Below are 18,666 nucleotides of genomic sequence, written 5' to 3' on the forward strand. Positions count from 1 at the left end.
AAAAATAATTTCAATAAACCATGTTCAACATTCTTAAAGAGACTTTAAATCCTCTACTACCATCATCCTATCAGGCATCAAGACCACCATATTGGAAATTCGTAATTGTAATGCTAGAGATTCGGGAAAAAGTTCAAAATTCATTAAATAAATTTGTAATCTATATACTGATTGATTAGATCGACTAAGGTCCTTGGTTCGATCCCTGGCTGATACAAAACAACTTTAATTTTAAAAAAGTACCAGAAAAGTGTAAGGTTCGAGAAATAAAACACCACAAAGTCTTTTACAAACATAATATTTATTACACAATTTCTATCCTACTACAGGATCACTTGCGAAAGCCAGCAATCTTATAAACATTTAGCCCTGCATAGACGTGCAACGACTACTTCTTAGCTCCAACAGCTCCAAATGCTCCAAATAGCACCAACAGTTCCAAATGGCTCCAAATGCTCCAAACGGCCTCCAAATGGCTCCAACAGCTCCAACAGCCTCCAAATGCTTAGCACAGCTCCAAATGCTTCAAAAGTCTCCAAATGGCTCCAAATGCTTCAAAAGGTTCCAAATACTACAACAGCTCAAAATGGCTCCAACAGCTCCAACAGCTCCAAAGAAGGATCCAAATGCTCCACAGCCTCCAAATACTTAACACACAGCTCCAAATGCTTCAAAAGGCTCTAAATGCTCTAAAAGCCTCCAAATGCTTAAGACAGCTCCAAATGCTCCAAACGGCCTCCAAACGGCCTCCAAATGGCTCCAACAGCTCCAACAGCCTCCAAATGCTTAACACAGCTCCAAATGGCTCCAAATGTTCCAAACGGCCTCCAAATGCTTGACAGCTCCAAATGTCTCCAGCAGCTCCAAATGCTCCAAATGCTTGACAGCTCCAAATGCTTCAAAAGGCTCAAAATGCTCCCAATGCTTCAAAAGGCTCAAAATGCTCCGAATGCTTCAAAAGGCTCCAAATGATCCAACAGCTCAACATGGCTCCAACAGCTCCAACAGCTCCAAAGAAGGCTCCAAATGCTCCAACAGCCTCCAAATGCTTAAGACAGCTCCAAATGCTCCAAATGGCTCCAACAGCTCCAAATGCCCCAAAAGGCTCCAAATACTACAACAGCCTCCAAATGCTCCAAAGACTCCAAAAGGCTCCAAATGCTTCAAAAGGCTCCAATTGCTCCAACAGCTCCATCTTCAATTGGTTCCAACTGATTCCAATTACTTTTCTTATCAAACTTGGCATGATTACTAACATGTCTTTATTAGTATACATTTTGACTGGCAGTGGTATCGTATTTTGCACCTTTAAGTTATAAGTTTTATTTAGAAATCAGATTTCGATAAATGGTAGATACCATTTGGAAAGAAAATATATTAATTTATCTTCAAGTTTATACACATACATTTAATTTAAGCCATTATTGTATGTAGCCAGCTTCCCTCAGTTCTTTGAGTATGAAGGATATTTCTGTAATGTTCGAATAGTTTCCTGCACAAAGTGATCCATGTAGTAGTCGTAGCCTGTCAACCAATATGTTAGGATCTTCCCATGAGGTATAATCAATCTCTTCTGCTGCGTTCATCATCTTCCTTGCATGTTTATAATAAATATTATTATCTCTGGTGTCTATCGTTTTAACACCAACCACAAGGTCACTTTCGTCATCGTGCCAGTGATTATCACAAGCTTGATCAGGATAATTTATTTTATTACGACGTTTCCATCGTTTTGGTCTCAAACCACCATCACAGTCTTCGCTCTTGCATGCTTTTGGTGCTATAGCCTTAGATGTGTCAGCACAGTCTTCGTTCATGCCAGCTTCTGATGTGTCACCACAGTCTTCAATCATGTCAGCATCACAAACTTTATCAGGATAATTTATTTTATTATGTCGTTTCCATCGTTTTGGTCTCAAACCGCCATCACAGTCTTCGATCTTGCCTACTTTAGGTGCTTCAGTGCATTACTCAATCATGTCAGCCTCAGATGTGTCACCACAATCTTCAATCATGCCAGCTTCAGATGATTCATCAAAGTCTTCGACCTTGTAAGCTTCAGGTGGTTCTCCATCTTTCACATTTTCATGGATACTAGATATTGGAGTAAATATCTTTTCATTTCTAATGTGGTCACAACTTCCTTCGTTTGTTTTAAATTTTAAATTATTATCTTTATCTAGATCAGTAATTTTAGCATTAGCTTTTCCGCGATGTTGTAGCCCAGTCTTCGTTATCTTTATTCATCTTAATTGTACAGGTCTTATAATGTCTATCCAAGTAATATCTCCTACCAAAGGATTTCTGACACTGACTGCAATGAAATGGTTTTTGACAAGGACCCAAATTACACTCGCTTCTCTCATGTCGTTTAGCATTCTTTCTCAAGGTAAACACCTTGCTACAGTATCTACAGTGATGACGTTTTGATACAGCAACAAATCCCGAATCAGGATTCATATTAGTTACTAGGACTAATGCCAGTTGCAAACTATGAGTTTTAAATAAATATATTACTTAAATAGAATTTTTTAATTATTTCATCAGCGAGAATTAATTTATCTCTTTCAAAGGTACTTGTTGCAAGTAGTTCTGCTTTTCAACAACAGATGTCACCACATGTTACTTGCAGGTAAATAATATTTAGTTCTTTTATGCGGGATGCGGGATGCTCACTAACGATCGCAAAAGATGGATGGCTTCGCTAGACTCCAAGGAGAAGGAAGTTCTGCTAGCTTGTGAACTTCTCATTGTTGAGCAAAGATAGAGTTCTAGTACAAGCCAGAATTTTATGTATTCATCGATTATTCGCCGAGCCTTGAATGTCGGACGACCAATCAGCTCAGCCGCCCCAAAAACAGAATCGTACCATGAAACAATGCATATATCTCTATGTTTTCGTGTATTCCCTAAACTCTTAACATAAACATAGTTCGAAAGTAATTAAAAAAACGATTTCTCGAATTTGCAGAATAGGGTTTGCATTTGGGGGTAGTTGTATCTAGCCTGTTGGTTGTTGTGAGAGGACTGTTTGGATTTGAAATTGGTATTCATGTTTTCGTTCCTGGGCCCTTGCTCTCCGTGTGAATTACTTGCCGATTCCTTTGGTAGTCGGCATACTCAACATTTATTGATTGAATACACCATTGGTCTAGCTCGGCAAAATTCTGTGGTCGAGTCTGGAAGACCGATCGTAAACGCTCCGCTGGATTAATTCCATCAATAATGTTAGTGACAATCTCGCATTCTGAAACTCCTAAACGAAGGACTTGTGAGGCCAGCCTAATGTCTGATATGTAGTGGGGTAATTCTTCGTTTTTGTGTTGCAATCTATTGTTCCACTCTAGTCTCAGGTTCGTGATCATACGAGCTGGAATAAAAAAACTCAGTACATCAGCATGATACTGATCAAAGTTCCAATTATTCTCTTTAGCCATGGAAGTTCACTCACTCAGTGGTGGTTGGGTCAATGGGAATATTACCTCAAACAGTTGTTTATCTGGTATGTTACCCTTTTGGTACAATTTGAGCAGGTGACATAGAAATTCGATTAGTTTTATTGGCTCTAACCCGTTGGTTTCCGGGAAGCCTGTTAACAACCTTTCCTTTGGGTGGGCAATTTTACCATAGACCTGGTATTCGTGTCCTGGGGTTGCGGGTGTTCGGACCTGTGTTTGTACAGGGGTGGGATTGATATTCTATGTCTGTGAGGGATGGGGGTTGTTTCGGGGGAAGGAGGCTACGGGGGGTAAGGGAAGGTAGGTTGTGGAAAGACTGATCTGTGGCAGCTGCGGTCTGCCCTAGGAATGGGTGGTACAATTACTGGTTGTGAGACAGTGGCTTCCAAGGTGCATGGGAAAGGCTGGGGTAGTGGTGAGACTTGGGTGCCGGGACCCAAGGGGGAAGGACGATGTTCAGGGGTAGATTGGATCGAAGAGAAGGCAGAAGGAAACTGATGGTAGGGGTTGTAAGTGGTGGTCTATGTGAGGGGAAGATACATCTGTTGGGAGGGATGAAAGGCGTGTGAGATGAAGCCTGGAATGGGGTGAGTGTAGGTTACCTTGGTAACTGGGTGGGATGCAGGCGTCATGCCAGTTGCGGAAGGGAACAGCATACCACCGGGAGGGTAGGTGATAGTGGTGAAAGAGGGATGGCTCATGAATGGAAGGGAGGGAAAGGAAACTGGTAGTGGGGGTGGAGAGTGATGGGTGATGATGCTGGTAAGGGTGAAGCCAGAGAGGGGATATGCTGCAACAACTGTGGCCCTGTTCTTGGGTCGTGGAGGGGTGTTGTCCTTGGTTTGGGTTCTGTGATTGTATTACTTCCAGGTATTTGCAGCTGGGGACTGAAAATTGGATTTGCAGGCTCGGAAAATTTCTGTTCTAATGAGATAAGCTTGGTATTTAACCTAAAGGTGAGCTTTGGAATTTGTTGCCGACACTTCTCTACTTCCTTGCACACAATGATACAGGTGTCAACTCCTTTGACGAAGAGTGTCGTCTTAATGATATGAGCTATTCTAAAAGCGATAACCTAAGTGACAGACGCATAGTCGACGGTATATTAGCGAACCAAGCCACACAAATAGCAAAGAATCCCACCACGAAATTCGGGGAAAAAGCCGCAGCGTGGGGTGTCAATAAGATGAGAGTAAAATGTAAGATTGGTGGTGGCGTCTCAACAAAGAAAAACCGCGCGAAAAAAAGGTGGCCTTTTACCTTACATCTTCCCAGCACTGGCAGCGCTAGGCAGTTTTATAGGCGGAGCGGCGGGTATAGCCAAGACCGTGAACACGGCTAAACACCAGGCTAGAATGTTAAGCCAGAACGCACAGCACAATAGTAAAATGTGGGCACTTGCAAAAAAAGGTTCGGGTCTATACCTGCATCTCTACCCCAAGTCAGGGGGAGGGGTCAAGTGGAGAAGAAGGAAGAGGGGCGGGAAAAGGAAATAAAAAAATTGCGTAATTGGCCAAAGCGACCCCTTACCACCACAGAACTAAAGACAGCAATTAGGAAATTAATAATTCCACATTTAATAAATGTGTTTATGAAGGATAAACTACCCATAAAACTATACAACAACGAAAGCGGTATTATTAATTTAGATATGAATAAGGGACCGGGAACACACTGGGTAGCATACACCAAGGCTGGTCATATGGTTCAGTATTACGATAGTTTTGGAGACCTGCCACCTCCTTTAGAAACGCAGTGATACCTGAGTGACTGCAAAATAACATATAATTACGATATACAGCAAAAGTTAAATTCATTCAACTGTGGTCTCTTATGCATAAAGTTTTTCATCTCGGTATATAAGAAACACTAACCATAGCGAAGTACGCGCCGTCGAACCTCCATAGTTCTCCGAAACCTATCCTGAACTCTGTATTTTACCCTGAACATGTCCATCACACTAATACTAAGTGGAAGCATGTCGGAACTGTGTTCAACACACTTCCCTCCGATCGATGTAGGTGATGGGTTATGGCAGCTCGCTTTCGTGGATTTTACCATACACAATTCTATCCCGAACATGGACGTAAGCAACCGGATATTTAGGTACAAGATGAAAAATGAAGAGATGGTACGAGAGATTAACTTACCTATAGGTTCCTACGAAGTCTTAGACATTGAAATGTATATTAAACAACACCTACCCGCAGAAGTAATGTGTTCGTTGAAAGGTAATCCAAACACTTTACAGTGGGTATTGTAAATGAATGCACATATCGACTTCACTGGCGACCGCTCCCTGGCCCCAATGCTTGGTTTCGAACCGGAAATCTACGAGACGAATAAAGTTCAAGAGTCGACCCAGCCTGTAAACGTGATGACGGTATATGTGATTAGAATCACAGCGAATATCATTGGCCACAGCTTCCTTAATGGAAAACCAAACAGTACCTACGATACACGAATTTTCCTCGAACATTCTTCCAGGATATAAGCTCAGTGATATGCCTCAAACACTCATTTACAGTCCAGTTATCATGCAACAAATATGAGAGTTGGTTATTAGAGTGGTACCTAGAACAGAATAGTAAATTAATCAACTTTATAAATGAGGTGATTACATTACGCTTACATTTGAAAAAAATTATGGGTGTAAGACACTTTGGTTTGCATAAACGGTCAGGGGTGTGCAAGCATAGAGTCAGTATGAAAGCAAACATCAAGCGGTTAACACCTGTCAACGTGAAGTTCCTAGAAAAATTAGGTTTCAAAGTATTTCTATATGGAATATATGGTATACTCTATGTTCAACAGTCACCAAAATTTGACGATGTAGTCTTATAATGAGAAAGTACAAACCATACATCGCGGGACCTTACAAGACAAGTTCCGGGATAGTTATAGCAATACAAAACTCTGACGGTATACACACATAGCTAAATCGTTTCTGCAAATTCGCGGTGCATTCACGAAACCAAACGGGCAAAAACCTGACAGTGCAAAAATCGTAAACAATGGTATATAACATATGAAAAAAAACGAATATCATTCGAACTTAATGGCGTTACAATTGACGAGGTACGCGAGGCTGGAATTGTGACAGCAGTGAAAAATTATTTATCGCGGAGACGTGATGAAAAAGCCGTAAGTAAGATGGCAGGATGGTGCCCCGACGGCGATTACAGTTTAACACTTACGGTGCAAGGCGAGTTTGAAATATGGGTTCCATTGAACCAGTTGCTAGGCTTTGCAGAAGACTATAAACAAATATTAATAAATTGTAAACAAACACTCGTTATAATTACCACAAACAGTTATATTAATGCTATAATTTACACAAGTGATAAGCCACAACAAGTGACATTAAGTTTGCAATCTATCGACTGGCTTGTTCCGCATGTAACGGTAAGCCCCGGAAACAGCACACGCGACTGTTGAAAATGGTTGAAAAAGGTCGCGATATAGACATTGCTTTCAGATCGTGGGGAGTAGAAGTCTACCCGCGTTTACCATCATCACAGAGTGTCAGTTGGGCTGTAAAATCTAGCTTCTCTAGGGAACGTCCCCGTCATATAATAGTGGCATTTCAAACCGGCAGGCACAACATTCTAGCCGCAAACAAATCTAAATTCGATCATTGTAATTTACAAAATATAAAGGTATATCTTAATTCCGAGGCATATCAATATTCGGACCTGGCAATAAACTTTACGAATGGCTACTACCTACTTGCATATAATATGTACTCAGACTGATACGCCCCTCATGCCCTAAAATTATATTATTTTAGTTTAATAAAAAAAAGGCCTATGAAACAGCTGGGCAAAATTATAAAAAAAATACAAGTATTACCAGAGGGGGCACGAGGTGGTGAACAAGACAAATTTATACTCCCTGCACACAGGCAACTTCGGATCTAGTGGATCTTTTAAATAGAATAAGGTATATGATAAATAAATAAACACTAAATAAGTAGATTGGTCTATAGGTTTCCTGTTTCATTTAAAAAGATAAATTAAATAAATCTGTTTTCCTTTTGTTTTGGTTTCACAATAACATGCTATTAATAAGTTACAAAAAGGAGGGGCCGGCCCGATATTATTAAAAGACTTTATACTATGCTGTTAACAATCCAAAATGACATTTTATAGCAGGTTAGGTTCGTCCACTAATTACAGTAACAATTTCACATTTTCTTGTTTGATAAGTTCTCTATGGCACTGTTCGCTGGTATTCATTTGAATAATTTGTTTCGTTGGCGGTAGGGAGAAGTTATATGTTAGAATATCACCAGGGGCTTCAAATTGGACATCTGGCCGGGAGGAAGCTCTTCTTAGAGAGAAATGAAGCTGGAGGTCCAGGACAACATGATGGGTGCAATTTCAGTGCCCAAATGTTGAACCCTGTCTGAAACACAAGCCAAATTCCAAACGAATTAGACCTGCTTCCAGACAGTCAAACACAGTCGGCGCGAATAGCCAACAAATGGGAATTCGGGGAGGAAAAATAGACCGAAGTAACTCACCAAACAAAGTGTAGCTCCAGGGCTCAGGAGATGTCTCGCGCCAACATCTGAAAGGCGTGGACCGAGAATTGCGTGTATGACACGGCAGAATTTAACATTTAGTAAAATAAAAAAATTAAAAAAATCTTTAAACTAAAACATAACTTGTTTTCTAATTACTACTACTGACTGGCTACTACTGAATTTTGAAGCTGGGATCACATCCCTTAACACAGCTGACTACATTCCTAATTCCCACGAGTTCATCATTGCCGCGAAAAAGCCTCTTAACCGAGGTGACGCCGTGAATACGCGGTAAGTAGCCGAAGTCAGAGTACTAAGTCCCTAGTGGCGGAAAAAAACTCCTAATTAAAATGGGTGGTTGGCCCTAGAGAAAAAAGAGGGGGAAGGTTCGGCTCTGGGCCGTAAACATGCGGAGGTGCCCGAGTGGTCGTAGTCACAACTTCAGTTGTTTGCGCCGAAGGGCGACTGCTGCGGTCTCTAACGGCAGGCACAGAAAGCAACATACAATCGACTATTACAGGCCGCGAGGAGGAAGCATAGGGCCTTATGGCCAGCCAGTGCTGTACTCTGGCGGCCTCCAGAGGAAGGTAGCTGGGAGGTTAGCGAAGTTGCCACCAGATGTCGCGGGGCGTCAGCTCCACGAGCTGGCGACAAGAGAAGACGTTACAGTTTCTTCCGCTAGATGTCGTGAGTGGTCCATCCTTGCACATATTTTTTCTTATGGCAAATCGACCTTGAAGTCGGCCAACACTTGGCGGGGTTCACGTCCGGTCAATGGTCCTGGGCTACATTCTTAGAATCTAGGGGGGGGGGGGGTGTGGAGGTGGAGAGGGGGTACAAAAAACTCAACCAGGCTGGGAACGAGCCTCCTAACATGACTTTCGAGGAGAGAACCTAAGAAGTATGTGTGATGGTAAAAGCTAAGGTAATCATGTCTCTGATAAATGGTAACAACTCATCCAGAGCTGTTGTATGCAGTTTTAGTCGTGCAGGGAAATAATGTTACAGGCCAGGGATGTGACTGTAAGCGAGAGAAATGTCATACAGGCTGGTAACATCTACATTAGACTTGCAAAATATCAGATAGGTCCCTGAGAAAAGGTGCCTCGGTCCACCGGCACAAAGTTTAACTACATAGAGTACACCAGCCTAACAAAGTCTAAATAACCCTTTTGTAACTAAATTATATAGAAAATAAAATTTCCAAAAATAATTTAAAATTATAATAATTAAAAAACGTGCCGAAATGCCTAATTTCCGGCACAAGACTTACAAGCGAGCTACTACTGTAGACTAAATACAACTCTACTTGATCCAGAGGGATTTAAAGATAAAGCCCCTCTCTTTGTATAAGAAATGTTACATCAAAACGAAAAATTAACCTCAACCATGATAGATTGTAAAATAGACATTACCGCAGCAAACAACATACCACCACTAACACAAGCATATGCCATAATTCTGCACAATAGATTAGTTAGGTACAACCCGAGGGATCAAAGTATTAAAATAATGAGCTAAACGCGATGTAGGCTCAGTCGCATCTCAGCTGCCATGGCGAAGTGTTTAAACCTTCAAGGCTTCTTCTTGCAGCATGGGTTTATCGTTAAGGAAGTTAGCATTGCAGACTCGGAAGGGAGTGTGATTATGCGCTCGTTTCAACCACTATTTGCATGGAAACACTTAATTAGAAAGCATCAAAGAACAAATACATGGCTCACTAACAACTTCCACAATCTGAAATGGGAAGATGGAATATTTCCCTACACAAGTCTGCCCACAATATTGGCGGCGCACTTGAGCGGGACTGTAATGGTCGCCGGGAGCGAACTGAAACGTTGGCTAGCTAAACATTGTCGCAAACATGTGCGCATAGTGGATGTTCAAAGTGAATATGGCTGCCCATCATTAAGGATATTAGATAAATCGTACAGCAATAACCGCAGAGGTACCAGACCAGTATCATCTCGTCTCAACACAGCATTGCTCAGAGCCTGGATGTTTGAAAACATTGCTGGGAACAACGATAAAGTGTAAACGCCAGAGGAGGTTGAGATGCTGGTATAATTAGTGTCGCGGTTGACACTCCCGGTGTCACACCACCACAAGTTAGACACCCGTCTGGGAACAGCCTTCAACACTCCAATCTTGTTTATCTTTTTTAAATTATTATTTGGCACGCTGCTCCGATAAACGAGTGCCCCAAAATTCACAAATAAATTATTCAAAAAGTTTTTAGAAAAGGAAGAAAACAGATTAATAGCATTTAAAATGAAAAGAACGTAATTACTTGAAATGTCAAAAACTTTAATGAGACCATTTGCGCATGAGCATGGTAAGGAATTTAATTTAAGACCAAATATCAAAAAAATTACAATTATATCTAAAACCTTTTGCCCTATAAAGTTACAGAGGCTTTTAATATAGCCACGTTTTAATATATACCAATAAATAATAAATACTGCAATAAACGCATAAATAAATTCCGACATTGATACAAAAACCCTTCTAAAAAAAATATATATGTATAAATAATAAATTATAATACTATTCAAAAAAAGTTAGTGAAAATTAATGTCACTCTAAAACATCTTGATAACACCCGGGTGATTTTATTTTTCGACGCTTCATGGCAAGCTTGATGGAAGGTTCGATACAAATGAGTACGAGGACGCAACATACACTCGACGTGGGAATTAGGGTCTTTTGGCAAAAGTTATTTTTAAATTGTTCACTGTTATGGTGGGCAAAGTTTATATCAACGCCCCGGGGTTACAGGGGCAAAAGTTCGGAGCCGGAATCACTTACTTGCATTGAACGTTGTACGTCGCATCCCACCCCGGACCTCCTGGCCCGGAGTTTAGCCGGCTGTACTTTAGCACACATGCTATGTGCTTCATTAACGAAAAATGTAGCATGGACTCTTCATCCTCTTGTCAGCACCCGCCACAATCTAAGTATTTCCCGAAGTTCAATATACGTCAGCTGATTTATGTTAAAAAATATTCACGAGTCCCCGCCGGCCCAATACCACAAGCCATCACCGCGCTCGTCACGCCCGAAGCGCATACACGTCCACCACGGCGATCAGCTGACGAGTCCCTCATACAGCTCATTCCGTCCCCCTTGACGTATTTCCCCCACCACCTTATTTCCTTGGAACAGTCCATTTCAATCTTCACGGGGGGGGGGGGGGGGGGAGCGTCGTACACCGTATTATGATTCAAAGTCCAAAACGATATAATTAAATATCAAGAAACTAAACCATTTAAAAAAACCTAATATAAAAACATATTTAAAAATAAGATTAACAAAACTTATAAAAGACCAATACTTATAAAAAAAAGGAAAAGGGCAAATACTAAAACTAAAATTACGTCACAGCCATAATTCAACATTAATTAAAATAAATATAAAATCAAGTGGCCATGCCACCTATGGCCACATTAGAGGAGGAAGTGGTATGCGTGTGGGATCGACGTCTCGGCTATGCTGAGCCATAAATTTTCATATTCTCCTGGCTCATCTTTAGACTAAGGATAATTTAAATAAATATTTTAAGTATTTTTTCTGTAGCCTGTTATAGCCTATCAAAATTTTATTCTAGTATTGTACTCTCCTACATAATTTTGTCTCCGGCCGTTTCATCCACGGGCTCCCACATCACTCACATCCTAATTAAGCAGTCGCCTCATGACTCCTCGCTCCTCTGCACGTACGCGAGTGAAATTTCGCGCCCCTTCAGTGCTCTGCGCACGTCCTGCCACTCGCTACCTTAGCTTCGGTCAGCCCTCCTAGGCACACCCGTTGCTCAAGCTACAGTTGGCCGAAGCAACTTTAGTCAGGTTCGCCGGCACAGGTTACGATCGGTCCTGACACGCCTCGGGAGTCCTGTAGGCACCCTTTCCCACTACGCAGCATTACCCCCCCCCCCCTTTCCTTTTCCACTCTATCCATTCCAGATCCTTCCATCTGGATAAACTACCTCCCGGTCTCGATAACAGACCCCAGGCCGGCGAATGGAAAGCTTGTGCCATCTCCGGGTGGCACTGCAAACTAATTACTTTCTTTTAGGCGTCGGAGCAAGCCCTTTGGTGGCCGCGACCCAACTGTATCTTAGTTCCTTTCCTCCCCGACAGAACTCGCACGACTGGGCTCCATAGGATACAAGCTTTCGATATCCCCTCCCCCCCCCCCCCCCGCGGGACTCTTGCGTACCAACACAGAGTCAGTTCTAGTTGTCTCCAAAAGAGCGCTCTGCTTTGCACCTCTGAGGCCCCTTTAAGTTAGGCAATTATCCCTCTTCATATCATTTTTGGAGGGCGGAGAAAGTACTCCGCCGGGCTTATTCTAGCCAATCGGAGGTCATTTATCCCACTCCCTAACACTCCGGGCCTCTCGCTCGAACTTAACCACATGTCACCTGGAAGAGAGGGATATTCTTCCTTCGGCGGTCACCAAGATAGCATCTCGCACCAGAGCTTCATCGCCCGCGCCTTTTACATATTCAACCACTGCAACCTAGTTAAGAGATGTGATCACTCAAGTTCAGGAGTGTCCCCTAACGTTTTTTTTTATTTTTCTGGTTGGCTATTTGCCATTAGTTTAGCCAAGTAGCAATGTCTCACGACGGTTCACCGCGACCACTCTCGCCGCCTCCCCTTGGGGTTTGACTTCACTTCACTTCACTCCAAACCCAGATCGTTAAGTGGAAAAGTCAACGTCCCGTTTGACTATTGTTGCCTCCCCGTTATCCTTTTGCCCTAACTTAATAAGTTTACTATTCTTGACCATTGGATTCCCTTTTGGTTCCAGTGGGTTTCCAGAATTGGTTCAGGAAGTGTTTGAAGACGCGGATGAAGTTTCCTTCAAGACTAAGTCTGCCCAATTTACGCCGATCCTTCGGAGATTGAAGCCCAGAACCTCCTAATTATGCTCCGCCAGTGAACAGTTCGCTATGGAACATTTTGAATATGTACTCCAGCACCAAGCGAATCAATCATTTGCTGTTGTAGCAAAGCCTTTACTTTCGGCCGCGCAAAAGGGCCTTCGCATAACTTCAAATATATTTTCAAATTATAATTTCCTGAAAATTGTTTGCGGCTCATTTTCAGCTATTAATTTTGTTAGAAAGATTATTAGCACATTCGCTCTTCTCATGACGGCGAGCATTACTATCGGTTGAAAAAATCTTGTTACAGTAACAACATCGATGCTCGATAGTTTTTGACTAATCACCAACAAATGAAGTCTCCTTCGCTGACAAAAATTTATTAATTTAAGTTTTTTCTGCAGCTAGAAACGTCATAAATTAGTGTCTCTTCTATTGTCGAACCATGCTTTTTGAAGTATCATCTATTGCAGTCAGCGATATTGTTGAACATTCCATCGAAATCTGCATTGCTGTCGTTGACGATGCCAACGGGATCTGTGTCGCTGTTATCATCGCTACCATCAGGGTTCCCGTCGACAATGCTACAACTTCCATCGAGTTTGGTGTTAAAGATGTTCAAGATACAATCAAGTACTTTTGTGGTAAGTTTAATTGATATTAAATTAAATATGTAATTTTTGAATTAACCAATAATCGAAGCAAGGACAGTAATCAATTGCATCAATCAGTAAATTAATAAGTAACTTTTTTTTATAAAGTATTGATTTTTCCCTAATTTCTAGCTAAATGTGAGAATTTTAAGATGATAATCAAGTTGCCATCATCGGCTTACTGGAGGCTGGAAGTAGAGTAACTTAATCTTCTTTTAGGACTTTCCACTATATTGATTGAAATTAACATTTTTACATAAAATTAAATATCGATCAAGTATCGAACCTAGGACATGAATAGATTGAATCAATCTGTAAATTACTATGTTATATTTTAATGAATTTTGGAATTTTTTCTGAATTTATAGCTAAATAATAACGAATTTCCAAGATGACTGTTAAGTCAACCAACAGTATGGAAGGTGCCTTGGCAATAAATAGGTACTAATGTACTATGTCGGGTAAAAATTAAACCAATATGGCTGCAGTGCACTCTGGCAAACGACGTGTGTACTACGTAATACTAGAACTCGTGGTAGTAAGTACTGAAAATAAATTTCTGCCTCTAAAAGACGAAAGCAATATGAAGGCTATGATGTCATAATCCATTATGCCGGCCTCCAGCAGACGAAAACATGATTGTGGCAGTGATGATATAATTCAAGATGGTCGCCTCCAGCAGATAAAACCAATATGGTGGTTGTGACATTATAGGTACTAGCTGTCATAATATATACATTGTTATTAGTGGTGGGAAGTCAGTCTGTCGTTGGATTTTGTGGAGGAAGTGCCCATCTTCATTCTATTTTGCCCTCATCAGGTTAAAACTGAAGACTCCGTGACGTGTATTTTTTTTTAATTAATTGTTTTTATTTTTATTTTTTTATGATACCAAGCAGAACGTAATCAATCAGTTAACTGATAAAGTAGCAACGCATGGAACTTTAAAATATAACATTTGGTTGAACTGTGTATATGGTAAACCATATCCATTCTAGGACCAAGTGAAGAAGTGTACTTTCAAAACAATGTATCTCTCATTTACAGTTCCGATGATGTAAAGCAGTCTGTTAAACAAAGTATCGAGAAACTCGGTTCGGAAGATGACGACTATGAAAGCAAGAGATCTGGCTAGTCTCTGTCTTCAGTAAACCGTTTGGAGCTTTGAATTAGTCAGTGCAAGCCAATGCAGAACTAAATGTTTATGAGATTGATAACTTTTGCATGTGTTCCTGTAATAGATTAGAATTTGCGTAGTTAATTTTTTTTAGTAAAATATCTTGTGGCATTTCATTTATTGAACCTGTCACATTATGTTAAATTCTGGTGATATTTATTAAAATAAATAATACTTTCAACTTAAATTTAATTTTTGCACCACCAATGGATCGTAGGAATAGATTTTTTGATGATTTTTGGAACTTTTATCTAGCTTAATAATTACAGATTTTCAAGATGTGGGCCAAGATGGCCGACAATATGGCGGATGCTAACGTGGTTAATACTACCACACTCTAGTGGATTAAAATTAAGCCAAAATAGAGGCTGTGATTGCTACCATACGAATAATATAGGGCGGATACAAGCTGGCTGCCATTACATTATACTGGCTGACGTGATATTTTCCTTGGAATTAATTGTGGGGGGTCAGCCTGCTGTGGTTGCCTCCATGGAGGAAGGATCCGTCACCATTTTTATTTTCTCCTCAAAGGGTTTAAACCAAAGACATACGTATGTAAGTGCATTCTTTTATTGAGATGTTATTGAAATTGTAATTAAATCGGTTTTTTATTTCATATTTTTTTTCCGAATTTTGATATAAATCCAAAATGGTGTACGTAACATCATAATTTAAAAATGACGGAGTAATCCGCCCGAACGAAAAGTGCAAAATTTGAAAGTGGGGCACTCGATGATATTGCCTTAACGAACAGTACAACATTTGGAAGTGGGGTGCTCGAATCCAAAATGGCCGAAAATTTTAGAATTCGAAACGGTGGAATGCAAGATGTAGGCCGAGGCCGAGGCCGAGGCCAAGGTCAAGGTCAAGGCCAAGGTCAAGGTCAAGGTTAATAGTCCCGTCCAGAGGATTATTGGAGGCTTGTAAATATGGATTTAAAGCCATTTTGGGAACTTTTTAAGCCTTTGACAATTTTTGGGGAATTAAAACGAGAAATTTTCCCTCAAAATGGAATTCAGCGATCTAATAATGAATTTTTGAATTTTCAGTACATATATATATATATATATGATTTATTTTAGCGGTTGTTTCCCTAAAAACTGGAAAAATTTTAGTAATGTTTAAGAATTTTCGCCAAATTTTGAAGGTCAAGGACAATGTCAAAGGTAGGGCCATCCTAGATGCCCACCGTGACGTCAAAATCCAAGATGGGGCTCGGCACCAACACCCGATACTGTTATATACTCTTATATACTCTTACATACTAAGTATTATATAATATTTACCATCCTATAGCTAACATTACTTCGTTGAAGTGTAAAATATGGCGAAAATATGCAGAAATATAGGTAAAAAAAACTCTCAAATAAATCCGCCGTAAAGAATGTGAATGAAGAAAATCCCAAGTAAAATAACAATTAATCTGATGGGTCTAACTTGTTGGGATGCGGGTTAGCTAATAATTTTTTTATAATTGAAATAAAAATATTTATATATTGTTCGGTGTAGATAAAAAAACATTCTAAAATAAGTCTTTAATGTTATATTCATCATTTTTAATTCCAAATCTACATATATTGAAGTATCAGTTGTAAATAATATATACAATAGATAAAAATTACATTTGGCTAAAGTTAGTCACGAGGACACGTTTGTGTAGAGTTTCATATGAATATTGATATCCACTAGTTGTGTAAATTTAAACATGTTAGTAATTATCATAAAAAAAAATATGTTATTGTAGTCAGCACTTTATAGATTTCGAAATGTATTCTTTGCTAAAATTCAAGTCCTATGATGTCTTTGGAGTTGCCATAGTAACCAGAACTTTTAAATAAATCAATAAGTGAAAATTAAAATTTTCTACCAATCTGTGATCTTGACAAACGCTGTGAAAACTTGCATCAAATTTCATGTAAAATAGCAAAGATCCGTGAATATATACCGAATACTTAGTTTAAACTTGTGTGCTGTGCTTTTCCCCACTCAGCTACTTTCTAATATTATTATGCTAGATAGGTTTGACTGTTGGTTACTATTACTTTCTGCCGATATTGATATCTATATATATATAATTTGTAATAGTGTATAAGGGTAGGTCAAACAACACAGATATTATTCAGGTTCTGGTAATTATGTGTAATATTTAATTACATGTGTGGCAATTTATTACATCGGCGCCTATTGCTGCACAAGGGCCTAACCCACTTAACACAAATGAGTATTAGACACAACACAAAACATAGGTTAATATGACAGGTTCATTCATATCTCGGTAAATTGGTAAGGAAAATTAACATACGTTGAAACTTTATTAATTGCAAAAATTTTAAATAAAATATTTAAATAAAATTTATTATCAATAAATTACTGAACTGGGTTGTGGAATGACTATCATGTTCGTTAATCATCTGGATATTTACGTCGCACACATGATTACGATACAACAGTTCATTTAGGTCCATTCAAAAATACGTAATATTATGTTGCACTTTTGCGTGATCAACGAGTTAGCAATCCACAGAATCAAGTATTTAAATAACAATTTCAGTTCGTTGTAGAGTTCGTGTACCTAGGCTTTAGCTCAGTTTTACGATCGGTAGAACACAAACTATCTCTCTCGTTTCACCTCTGGGTTAAAATTGATAAATTAGATAGTTTACAATTACAATAATCTTTAATGTTTTTGGTTATTTAAAGTCTTTTAAAATGTTGATAATATAATTTAAACTCAATGTTCTTTCAATTAGTACGTCGCTATAACAACTTTAGTATGGCGCTGTTTCACATGGTATGGAGGGTTTTTACTTACATAAACTAATCACTCCTGGGTACATATTCGTCAGAATATGCCCTAATAAACTAGTAAACATTTAACAACACGACGAAAAAAACTCATCCTTTGTTGCGGATGGTCTGAAATAGCTAATATCTTTTTTTTCTTTTGAATTTTTGACAGGCTCCGCGCCCTTGCATCTCACTGGGACGCCATCTCTTACATAACTCTTTCTCAAATAGAAACGTTCCAGACGCCTTCTACTTGAAACATGGCCTCTGATTGGCCGGGGCGGAATGCTGTTAACGAAATTTACAAAACCACATCTTGTAAACAAAAGGTATTAACAAAGTTGCAAACACAAAACTGAATTAAATTTAAAAACAGAATTTCCAACAATGCCACATCCTTCGTATATGACACGTATAATAACACAGTTTATACGTTTTGTTCAATTGGTCCTTAGAGGGGTATATCTAATTGCCGGTCCATATATGTCTTCCCCACTACATAGAGCATAGCTCTCGTAGATATACCTAATTAATAGGAATATATTTTAATAACTTTTGCGGGCGAACAATATACAAATTAAATAATAAAATTTCATAATAATTATAACAGTCAATATAATAAGTTTTTATAAATAATAATATCATTAAAATAAGTCATTACTTTCTGTGCATTCTAAAACTAGTAACAGTACACTTGGAAGAAAAGTAACTAGTTATTAAGGAAGATTTTTTTAAATATCTTATTCAGGAGTGAAGTATACCGTCAAATGGGGTGAAATTGTGCCATAGGGGGCGAAATTGTTCAAAATCGTATTTCTTAATGTCCCTCGATTCGTGTTAGTTTTACGACGACTCTATGACAGAAAATTGATGCTCCTATGGATACTTTACTATTGTACATATCTTTGGAAATTCTGTTTCCCGCCTTTTCTAAGTAGTGACTATTTGTTTATTGTGAGGTTGAGTAGCATTTGCAGGTTATGTTGGACACTTTGTTCTGGAACACAATACTGAAGTGGTTGAAACAAAACTTTGTAAGTACCAATTTGTTGTGCATTTCATTATGATTAATTTGATGTGATGTATAGTAAGATAGGTAAAAAATATTTTTATGAATTAATTTTTTTTTGTTTCGCACAACAATTATTGGGGCGACTTTGTGCCTATTA

General features: G+C 39.3%; 1 protein-coding gene across 12 annotated transcripts in view; it reads left to right on the forward strand.

Annotated features, from left to right (window-relative positions):
* LOC134531601 (proton channel OtopLc) overlaps positions 1-18,666 on the forward strand; it is a 620,588-nt gene that overhangs the window by 445,021 nt on the left and 156,901 nt on the right. The window lies entirely within an intron of this gene.

The sequence above is a fragment of the Bacillus rossius genome, chromosome 5 (genome assembly GCF_032445375.1).
Source record: "Bacillus rossius redtenbacheri isolate Brsri chromosome 5, Brsri_v3, whole genome shotgun sequence".
NCBI classification, from domain to species: Eukaryota; Metazoa; Arthropoda; class Insecta; order Phasmatodea; family Bacillidae; genus Bacillus; species Bacillus rossius.